The 12,198-nt window shown below is 45.4% G+C and overlaps 1 non-coding gene across 1 annotated transcript; it reads right to left on the bottom strand.

Moving 5' to 3' along the window:
• Positions 1–9,770: 9,770 nt before the first annotated feature.
• Positions 9,771–9,842, bottom strand: TRNAQ-CUG. The gene has a single exon. It is a non-coding gene; the product is annotated as a tRNA-Gln (tRNA).
• Positions 9,843–12,198: the final 2,356 nt, after the last annotated feature.

Genomic DNA, 12,198 nt, shown 5'->3' on the forward strand with positions numbered 1-12,198 from the left:
GTTTAGTCAGGGAAGGCCTCTTGGAGGAAACAGCACTCCTACTGAGATCCTCTGAATCGTAAGGGCAACAGTTAACCTATGCGGTTATCAATATTCCAACCACCTTCTTGTTCTCCGCTGATCTGAGGACTAAGCCCTCATTTCATCATCATCATCATCATCGTCAATCGTATTTATTGAGCGCTTACTGTGTGCAGAGCACTGTACTAAGCGCTTGGGAAGTCCAAATTGGCAACATACAGAGACGGTCCCTACCCAACAGTGGGCTCACAGTCTAAAAGGGGGAGACAGAGAACAAAACCAAACATACTAACAAAATAAAATAAATAGAATAGATATGTACAAGTAAAATAAATAAATAGAGTAATAAATACGTACAAATATATAAACATATATACAGGTGCTGTGGGGAAGGGAAGGAGGTAAGATGGGGGGATGGAGAGGGGGACGAGGGGGTATCTGTCCTCGCCTCTATAGTGTAGCTCCTCATATGGGCAGAATCTACCACCTGTATTCTATCATTCTCTCCCAAGCGCTCAGTACAGTGCTCTGCGTACAGCAAGTGCTTAATAAATACCACTGATGGAGCGACTGGCCTGAAGTTGGTTATCTTATCTGATTCTTGACTTCCACGGACTCACATATGCTTTCCAAGCCATGGGGAAGAGTGGTGGCATTAATTAGAGCCACCCGTTCTCTCCTCTCCTCTGGGACTTCATCATCATCATCATCATCAATCGTATTTATTGAGCGCTTACTATGTGCAGAGCACTGTACTAAGCGCTTGGGAAGTACAAATTGGCAACATATAGAGACAGTCCCTACCCAACAGTGGGCTCACAGTCTAAAAGGGGGAGACAGAGAACAAAACCAAACATACTAACAAAATAAAATCAATAGAATAGACATGTACAAGTAAAATAAATAAATAAATAAATAAATAGAGTAATAAATCTGTACAAACATATATACATATATACAGGTAACCATGATCACCATGTAACCTCCCCAGCGCTTAGAACAGTGCTTTGCACATAGTAGGCGCTTAATAAATGCTATCATAATTATTATTATAAGTACTTAGTAAATACCACTGATTGATTTAACTGCCCGGTGACCAAGCTACAGAGCTTTCCCTTTGTCACGTGCCAACGCTGCCACAGGGCACCAGGCCAGCTGAGTGACAAATCCACCCAGTTCCCCAACTCCGGGGTGGCGGGAGATGGATTGTTCGACTTTCCAAAGTCCCGCTGGTCATCATCATCATCATCATCATCAATCGTATTTATTGAGCGCTTACTGTGTGCAGAGCACTGTACTAAGCGCTTGGGAAGTACAAGTTGGCAACATATAGAGACAGTCCCTGCCCAACAGTGGGCTCACAGTCTAAAAGGGGGAGACAGAGAACAAAACCAAACATAATAACAAAATAAAATAGAATAGGTATGTTAGGGACTGTCTCTATATGTTGCCAATTTGTACTTCCCAAGCGCTTAGTACAGTGCTCTGCACATAGTAAGCGCTCAATAAATACGATTGATGATGATGATGTACAAGCAGAGAAGCAGCGTGGCTCAGAGGAGAAGAGCCCGGGCTTTGGAGTCAGAGGTCATGGGTTCAAACCCCGGCTCCGCCAATTGTGAGCTGTGCGACTTTGGGCAAGTCACTTCACTTCTCTGGGCCTCAGTGACCTCATCTGTAAAATGGGGGATTGAGACTGTGAGCCCCACGTGGGACAACCTGATCACCTTGTAACCTCCCCAGCGCTTAGAACAGTGCTTTGCACCTAGTAAGCGCTTAATAAGTGCCATCATTATTATTATTAAGTAAAATAAATAAATAAATAAATAGAGTAATAAATATGTACAACCATATATACAGGTGCTGCGGGGAAGGGAAGGAGGTAAGATGGGGGGGGATGGAGAGGGGGACGAGGGGGAGAGGAGGGAAGGGGGGAGGATTCTAGGATTCCGAGATTCTCTCTGAGCCTAAGAGATCCCAGGGGCCTTGTCTTGTCACATGCCATCGAGTTGTCTCTGATCCGCAGAGATGCCATGGATCCACCTTTCCCCAAACGCCCCACCTCCATCTACACCCGCTCTGGTAGTGGATCCATTGAGTTTCCTTGGTAAAAAAATAACAGAAGTGGTTTACCATTGCCTCCTTCCGCGCAGTAAACTTGAGTCTCCGCCCTTGACTCTCTGCCACGCCGCTGCTGCCCAAGCACAGATGAGTTTTGACTTGCAGAAGATTGCCTTCCGCTCGCTGGCCACTTGCCGGGCTAGGAATTCATTCATTCATTCAATCGTATTTATTGAGCGCTAACTGTGTGCAGAGCACTGGACTAAGCGCTTGGGAAGTACAAGCTGGCAACAGATAGGGCCGGTCCCTACCCAACAGCGGGCTCACAGGCTTGATGGGGGAGACACACAACAAAACAAAGCATATTAACAGAATAAAATAAATAGAACAGCAAATATAAGTAAAATAGAGTAATAAATAATAATAATAATGGCATTTATTAAGCGCTTACTATGTGCAAAGCACTGTTCTAAGCGCTGGGGGGGGATACAAGGTGATGAGGTTGTCCCACGTGGGGCTTACAGTCTTTATCCCCATTTTACAGATGAGGTAACTGAGGCACAGAGAAGTTAAGTGACTTGCCCAAAATCACCCAGCTGACAAGTGGTGGAGCCGGGATTTGAACCCATGACCTCTGACTCCAAAGCCCGTGCTCTTTCCCACTGAGCCACGCTGCTTCTTCTAAATCCATAAAGAGTTCTGCTTAAGTCAGCAAGGAGGAGGGAGGGGCTCCAACTTTGTCTTTGCTTTCCTCCTCTCCCCTTCCTCACCCATCCCCAACTAGTAGGGCCCTCCCACTGACCAGAAAAAAGGCTTTATTTAATACTAAACTGGAAACGTGACTGATGTTACCTGCCATGGCCTTGCAGCTCCAATGCAAACCCATGGGATAGGGAATTCGAGAAGAATCTGGGAAGCTTTCTGTGCCATGTCCTGCTGATATCCCTGCCCAACAGAGCTCAAGACATATAGTAATAATAATAATAGTAAGGGGATTTCTCAAGCTTACCGTATGTCAAGCATCATCATCATCATCAATCGTATTTATTGAGCGCTTACTGTGTGCAGAGCACTGTACTAAGCCAAGCACTGTTCTAAGCACTGGGGAAAATACAAGATAATCAGGTCAGACACCATCTCTGTCCCTACAGTGTATATAAGGAGGATAGGAATGGGATGGGTCTGCTTGCCTCTCCCTCCTGTAGTCGAGATTGGAAATTCCTCCCGTAGCAGAGGCCTGGAAACTCTTCAGGTGCGACCCTGAGAGGGGTAACAAACGTCACCCCAGTCTGTACTTCACTCTGCTGCCCGGCTTATATGTATATATGTTTGTACATATTTATTACTCTATTTATTTATTTATTTATACATATCTATTCTATTTATTTTATTTTGTTAGTCTGTTTGGTTTTGTTCTCTGTCTCCCCCTTTTAGACTGTGAGCCCACTGTTGGGTAGGGACTGTCTCTAGATGTTGCCAATTTGTACTTCCCAAGCGCTTAGTCCAGCGCTCTGCACATAGGAAGCGCTCAATAAATACGATTGATGATGATGATCATTTTGTTTTCTACAAAAAGGTTCAGGATGTATTCATTCATTCAAGTGTATTTATTGAGGGCTTACTGTGTGCAGAGCACTGGACTAAGCGCTTGGGAAGTACAAGTTGGCAACATAGAGAGACGGTCCCTACTGAGAGCTCACCTCCTCCAGGAGGCCTTACCAGACTGAGCTCCCTCCTTCCTCTCCCCCTCCTCTTACCTCCTTCCCTTCCCCACAGCACCTGTATATATGTATATATGTTTGTACGTATTTATTACTCTATTTATTTTACTTGTACATATCTATTCTACTTATTTTATTTTGTTAGTATGTTTGGTTTTGTTCTCTGTCTCCCCCTTTTAGACTGTGAGCCCACTGTTGGGTAGGGACCGTCTCTATATGTTGCCAATTTGTACTTCCCAAGCGCTTAGTACAGTGCTCAATAAATACGACTGAATGAATGAATGAATCCCCCCCGCCTTACCTCCTTCCCTTCCCCACATCACCTGTATATATGTATATATGTTGGTACGGATTTATTACCCTATTTATTCATTTATTTTACTTGTACCTATTTATTCTATTTATTTTATTCTGTTAATACGTTTTCTTTTGTTCTCTGTCTCCCCCATCTAGACCGTGAGCCCACTGTCGGGTAGGGGCCGTCTCTATATGTTGCCAACTTGTACTCCCCAAGCGCTTCGTACAGTGCTCTGCACACAGTAAGCGCTCAATAAATACGACTGAATGAATATTAACAAAATAAAATAAGTAGAATGAATATGCACAAATAAAATAAATAAATAATATTTATGAATACATAAATAATAAATAATAAAATAATATAAATAAAATAAATAAAATTATATAATATAAAATATAATAAAATAAATAAAATAATAAATAATAAATAATAAAAACATATCACCCCACTCCTCAAAAAACTGCAAAAACCGTCCACATCAAAAACTCCTCTCCATCGGCTTTAAAGCAGTCCACCACCTTGGCCCTCCTACCTCACCTCACTACTCTCCTTCGACAACACTTCATTCCTCTGGTACTAACCTTGTACATATCTATTCTATTTATTTTATTTTGTTAGCATGTTTGGTTTTGTACTCTGTCTCCCCCTTTGAGACTGTGAGCCCACTGTTGGGTAGGGACCCTCGCTATATGTTGGCAACTTGTCCTTCCCAAGCGCTTAGTCCAGTGCTCTGCACACAGTAAGCGCTCAATAAATACGATTGATTGATTGATTAACCTTCCCACTGGGCCTCCATCTCACCTGTTTCGCCGCTGACAAGAAACACCCTTCCTCCTCAGATCCCAAATTATTATGGTGGGCAGGGAAAGTCACTGCTTAATAATAATTCGTTCGATCATATTTATCGAGCGCTTACTGTGCGCAGAGCACTGTACTAAGCGCTTGGAAAGGCCAGTTCGGCAACAGATGGAGACGATCCCTACCCAACAACGGGCCTAAGAACAGATTCCATACAATCACTAGCCATAATGCACATAGTAAGCGCTTAACAAATACCAACATTATAATTATTATTATTATTATTATTATGGCATTTGTTACTCTGTGCCAAGCACAGTTCGAAGCGCTGGGGAGGAAACGAGGTAATCAAGGTGGTCCCAGGTGGGGCTCACAGTCTTCGACCCCATTGTACAGATGAGGAAACCGAGGCCCAGAGAAGTGAAATGGCTTGCCCAAAGTCACACAGCTAAGTGGCGGAGTCGGAATTTGAACCCATGACCTCTGACTCCCAAGCCCGGGCTCTTTCCACTGAGCCACGCTGCTTCTCTGCTTCTTCATAATAACAATGGCATTTATTAAGCGCTTACTATGTGCAAAGCACTGTTCTAAGCGCTGCATTTTGTGTAGTGTACTGGATTGCCCTCCTCCGCACAGAACAGTGCTTTGCACACAGTAAGCACTTAATAAATACAATTTGAATGAAATGTCATTCTTATTATTACAGGGCTCTGCACACAATAAGCGTTCAATAAATATGATTGAATGAATGAATGTACTATCCCAAGAGCTTAGCGCAGTGCTCTGCACACAGTAAGCGCTCAATAAATACGATTTGAATGAAATGTCATCCTTATTATTACAGGGCTCTGCACACAGTAAGCGTTCAATAAATACGATTGAATGAATGAATGTACCATCCCAAAAGCTTAGCGCAGTGCTCTGCCCACAGTAAGCACTCAATAAGTACGATTTGAATGAAATGTCATTCTTATTATTACAGGGCTCTGCACACAGTAAGCGTTCACTAAATACAATTGAATGAATGAATGTACTTTCCCAAGAGCTTAGCGCAGTGCTGGGCACACAGTAAGCGCTCAATAAATACGATTTGAATGAAATGTCATTCTTATTATTACAGGGCTCTGCACACAGTAAGCGCTCAATAAATACAATTTGAATGAAATGTCATTCTTATCATTACAGGGCTCTGCACACAGTAAGCACTCAATAAATACGATTGAATGAATGAATGTACTATCCCAAGAGGTTAGCGCAGTTGTCTGCACACAGTAAGCGCTCAATAAGTACGATTTGAATGAAATGTCATTCTTATTATTACAGGGCTCTGCACACAGTAAGCGTTCAATAAATACGATTGAATCAATGAATGTACTTTCCCAAGAGCTTAGCGCAGTGCCCTGCACACAGTAAGCGCTCAATAAATACGATTTGAATGAAATGTCATTCTTATTATTACAGGGCTCTGCACACAGTAAGCGCTCAATAAATACAATTTGAATGAAATGTCATTCTTATCATTACAGGGCTCTGCACACAGTAAGCACTCAATAAATACGATTGAATGAATGAATGTACTATCCCAAGAGGTTAGCGCAGTTGTCTGCACACAGTAAGCGCTCAATAAGTACGATTTGAATGAAATGTCATTCTTATTATTACAGGGCTCTGCACACAGTAAGCGTTCAATAAATACGATTGAATCAATGAATGTACTTTCCCAAGAGCTTAGCGCAGTGCCCTGCACACAGTAAGCGCTCAATAAATACGATTTGAATGAAATGTCATTCTTATTATTACAGGGCTCTGCACACAGTAAGCGCTCAATAAATACAATTTGAATGAAATGTCATTCTTATCATTACAGGGCTCTGCACACAGTAAGCACTCAATAAATACGATTGAATGAATGAATGTACTATCCCAAGAGCTTAGCGCAGTTGTCTGCACACAGTAAGCGCTCAATAAGTACGATTTGAATGAAATGTCATTCTTATTATTACAGGGCTCTGCACACAGTAAGCGTTCAATAAATACGATTGAATCAATGAATGTACTTTCCCAAGAGCTTAGCGCAGTGCCCTGCACACAGTAAGCGCTCAATAAATACGATTTGAATGAAATGTCATTCTTATTATTACAGGGCTCTGCACACAGTAAGCGCTCAATAAATACAATTTGAATGAAATGTCATTCTTATCATTACAGGGCTCTGCACACAGTAAGCACTCAATAAATACGATTGAATGAATGAATGTACTATCCCAAGAGCTTAGCGCAGTGCTCTGCACACAGTAAGCGCTCAATTAGTACGATTTGAATGAAATGTCATTCTTATTATTACAGGGCTCTGCACACAGTAAGCGTTCAATAAATACGACTGAATCAATGAATGTACTTTCCCAAGAGCTTAGCGCAGTGCCCTGCACACAGTAAGCGCTCAATAAATACGATTTGAATGAAATGTCATTCTTATTATTACAGGGCTCTGCACACAGTAAGCGCTCAATAAATACGATTTGAATGAAATGTCATTCTTATCATTACAGGGCTCTGCACACAGTAAGCACTCAATAAATACGATTGAATGAATGAATGTACCATCCCAAGAGCTTAGCGCAGTGCTCTGCACACAGTAAGCACTCAATAAGTACGATTTGAATGAAATGTCATTCTTATTATTACAGGGCTCTGCACACAGTAAGCGTTCAATAAATACGACTGAATCAATGAATGTACTTTCCCAAGAGCTTAGCGCAGTGCCCTGCACACAGTAAGCGCTCAATAAATGCGATTTGAATGAAATGTCATTCTTATTATTACAGGGCTCTGCACACAGTAAGCGCTCAATAAATACGATTTGAATGAAATGTCATTCTTATCATTACAGGGCTCTGCACACAGTAAGCACTCAATAAATACGATTGAATGAATGAATGTACTATCCCAAGAGCTTAGCGCAGTGCTCTGCACACAGTAAGCGCTCAATAAGTACGATTTGAATGAAATGTCATTCTTATTATTACAGGGCTCTGCACACAGTAAGCGTTCAATAAATACGATTGAATGAATGAATGTACTTTCCCAAGGGCTTAGCGCAGTGCTGTGCACATAGTAAGCGCTCAATAAATACGATTTGAATGAAATGTCATTCTATTATTATTATAAGCTAGGCAGGATGTGGACGCCTCAGAAAAAGGGAAGGCCCTGAGGCGGCCCCCCTGAGGCGGCCCCCCTGAGGCGGCCCCTCGTCACGCGCCGGGCCACGTGACAGCCGCGTGCGCATGCGCGCGCCACCCCCGGTCACGTGCCAGCCCCGCCTCTGGTCACCCGGGCCTTTCTGAGTGACAGCGCTAGGCCCCGCCCCCCTGCGGCCGTGGAGCGCGCTCGCCCGCCCCCTCCTGGCGACGAGTGGGGCTGCCGCTCTCGGGCACCCGGGGAGCCGCAGTCAATCAATCAATCAATCGTATTTATTGGGCGCTTACTGGGTGCACAGCACTGTACTAAGCGCTTGGGAAGTCCAAGTTGGCAACATATACAGTCCCTACCCAACAGCGGGCTCACAGTCTAAAAGGGGGAGACAGAGAACACAACCAAACATACTAACAAAATAAAATAAATTGAATAGATAATAATAATAATGGCATTTATTAAGCACTTACTATGTGCAAAGCACTGTTCTAAGCGCTGGGGAGGTTACAAGGCGATCAGTTCGTCCCCCCGGGGGCTCCCAGTCTTCCTCCCCATTTTCCAGATGAGGGAACTGAGGCCCAGGGAAGTGAAGTGACTTGCCCAAAGTCACACAGCTGATAAGTGGCGGAGCCGGGATAGATATGTGCAAGTAAAATAAATAAATAAATAGGGTAATAAATATGTACAAACATATATACAGGTGCTGTGGGGAATCAATCAATCAATCGTATTTATTGAGCCCATACTGTGTGCAAAGCACTGTACTAGGCGCTTGGGAAGTCCAAGTTGGCAACATCTAGAGACAGTCCCTACCCAACAGCGGGCTCACAGTCTAAAAGGGGGAGACGGAGAACAAAACCAAACGTACAGACAAAATAAAATAAATAGAATAGATATGTACAAGTAAAGTAAATAAATAAATAGGGTAATAAATATGTACAAGCATATATACATATGTACAGGTGCTGTGGGGAATCAATCAATCAATCGCATTTATTGAGCACTGTACTAAACGCTTGGGAAGTCCAAGTTGGCAACATCTAGAGATAGTCCCTACCCAATAGCGGGCTCACATTCTAAAAGGGGGAGACAGAGAACAAAACCAAACATACTGACAAAATAAAAAATAGAATAGATATGTACAAGTAAAATAAATAGAGTAATAAATATGTACAAATATATATACAGGTAATGTGGGGAAGGGAAGGAGGTAAGAAGATGGGGGATGGAGAGGGGGGCAAGGGGGAGTGAAAGGAAGCAGTGTGGCTCAGTGGAAAGAACACGGCCTTTGGAGTCAGAGGTCATCGGTTCAAATCCCGGCTCCACCACTTGTCAGCCGTGTGACTTTGGGCAAGTCACTTCACTTCTCTGTGCCTCAGTTCCCTCACCTGTCAAATGGGGATTAAGACTGTGAGCCCCCCGTGGGACAACCTGATCACCTTGTAACCTCCCCAGCGCTTAGAACAGTGCTTTGCACATACTAAGCGCTTAATAAATGCCATTATTATTATTATTATTAAGGGGCTCAGTCTGGGGGAGTCCTCCCTCCCTGCGAGGAGAAGCCGAGCAGGCCAACTTTCTGGGAAGGGCCGGGAGATGGGGGGGGACAAGTCAGGGGGCGGGTCCCCCACCCCGGGACCCCTTGGCTGGAGGGAAACGGCGGGAAAAGGAAAGAAAGGTTCCACCGAGATTTGAACTCGGATCGCTGGATTCAGAGTCCAGAGTGCTAACCATTACACCATGGAACCGCCTTGGGCCAACTCCCTCTCCGTCGGGCCCCTAAGGCGGGAGAGGGAGGGAGGGAGGGAGGGAGGGAGAGAGACAGGAGGCCACGTGATCGAAAGGACCAGGCCGGGGGGGGGGGGAGTGGGGAGAGGAGGACACGTGACCAAATGGTCCGGGATGGGGGGAGTGGGGGGAGGTGGACACGTGACCCAAAAGTCCAGGTGGGGGGGTGCGGAAAGGTTGGCACGTGACCAAAAGGACCAGGTGTGGGGGGGGGGGGTGGAGAGAGGAGGACACGTGACCTAAAGGACCAGGTGTGGGGGGGATGGGGAAAGGTGGACACGTGACCCGAAGGACCAGGTGTGTAGGGGATGGGGAAAGGTGGACACGTGACCAAAAAAGGACCAGGTGTGGGGGGGGTGGGGAGAGGAGGACACGTGACCTAAAGGACCAGGTGTGTGTGTGTGTGGGGGGAAAGGTGGACACGTGACCCGAAGGACCAGGTGTGTAGGGGATGGGGAAAGGTGGACACGTGACCAAAAGGACCAGGTGTGTGTGGGGGGGAGAGGACACGTGACCTAAAGGACCAGGTGTGTGGGGGGGAATGGGGAACGGTGGACACGTGACCAAAAGGCCCAGGTGTGTGGGATGGGGAAAGTTGGACACGTGACCAAAAGGCCCAGGTGTGGGGGGGATGGGGAGAGGAGGACACGTGACCTAAAGGACCAGGTGTGGGGGGGATGGGGGAAAGGTGGACACGTGACCAAAAGGACCAGGTGGGGGGGTGCGGAAAGGTGGACATGTGACCAAAAGGACCAAAAAGCCCAGGTGGGGGGTGCGGAAAGGTGGACACGTGACCAAAAGGACCAGGTTGGGGGGGGGTCGGGGGGAGGGTTTAAGGTGGACACGTGACCAAAAGGACCAGGTGTGTGCGCGGAGGGAGGGAGGAGGAGAGGCGGGCACGTGACCCAAAGACCCAGGTGGGGAGGGGAGTGCACGTGACCCAAAGGCCCAGGCCGGCGGGGAGGGGAGGGAATGGGGAGAGGCCGACACGTGACCCGAAGGCCCAGGTGTTGGGGGACGGAGGGTGGGGGGAGGAGGACACGTGACCGAAAGGACCGGGTTTGCGGGGAGGGAATTCATTCATTCATTCAATCAATCGTATTTATTGAGCGCTTACTGTGTGCAGAGCACTGTATTAAGCGCTTGGGAAGTACAAGCTGGCAACATAGAGAGACGGTCCCTACCCAACAGTGGGCTCAACAGTCTAGAAGGGGGAGACAGAGAACAACACAAAACATATTAACAAAATAAAATAAATAGGAAAAATGTGTACAAATAAAATAAATATACAAACATATATACGTATATACAGGTGCTGTGGGGAGGGGAAGGAGGTAAAGCGGGAGGGATGGGGAGAAGAAGGAGGGGGCTCAGTTTAAGAGCACTGTATGCACAGCACTGTACTAGTGGCTCAGTGGAAAGAGCCTGGGCTTTGGAGTCAGGGGTCATGGGTTCGAATTCTGCCTCTGCCAATTGTCAGCTGGGTGACTTTGGGCAAGTCACTTCACTGGGCCTCCGTTCCTTCATCTTGGTTGTCAAGCTTTTCAACATGGCTTTTGAGAATCCTCCATTGTTTCCTAATCATCAATCGTTTTTATTGAGCGCTTACTGTGTGCAGAGCACTGCACTAAGCGCTTGGGAAGTCCAAGTTGGCAACATATAGAGACAGTCCCTACCCAACAGTGGGCTCACTAATGCTGTTGGCAAGCTCCTCTCATGCAGTTTCACAAGAAAGTTCCCACATATTACTGTCCTTACTTAGGTCTCCAGCATCTTCTTCCATATCTGATAGGACAGCTCCACAGCTCTCTTCAACTTTCCCTTTAGATTTATTGAGCGCTTACTGTGTGCAGAGCACCGTACTAAGCGCTTGGGAAGTCCAAGTCGGCAACATCTAGAGACGGTCCCTACCCAACAGCGGGCTCACAGCCTAGGCGGGGGACACAGACAACAAGACAAAACAGATTAACAAAATAAAATAAGTAGAATAAATATGTACAAATAAAATAAATAAATAAATAGAGTGCTAAATGCCTACAAACACATATCCAGGTGCTGTGGGGAGGGGAAGGAGGTAAGGTGAGAGGGAGAGGAAGGAGACTTTTAGACTGTGAGCCCACTGTTGGGTAGGGACTGTCTCTAGATGTTGCCAACTTGTACTTCCCAAGCGCTTAGTACAGTGCTCTGCACACAGTAAGTGCTCAATATGATTGATTGATTCAATCGTATTTATTGAGCGCTTACTGTGTGCACAGTTCTAACTCATTCATTCATTCATTCAATCGTATTTATTGAGCGCTTACTGTGTGCAGAGCA

The sequence above is a fragment of the Tachyglossus aculeatus genome, chromosome 26 (assembly GCF_015852505.1).
Source record: "Tachyglossus aculeatus isolate mTacAcu1 chromosome 26, mTacAcu1.pri, whole genome shotgun sequence".
NCBI classification, from domain to species: Eukaryota; Metazoa; Chordata; class Mammalia; order Monotremata; family Tachyglossidae; genus Tachyglossus; species Tachyglossus aculeatus.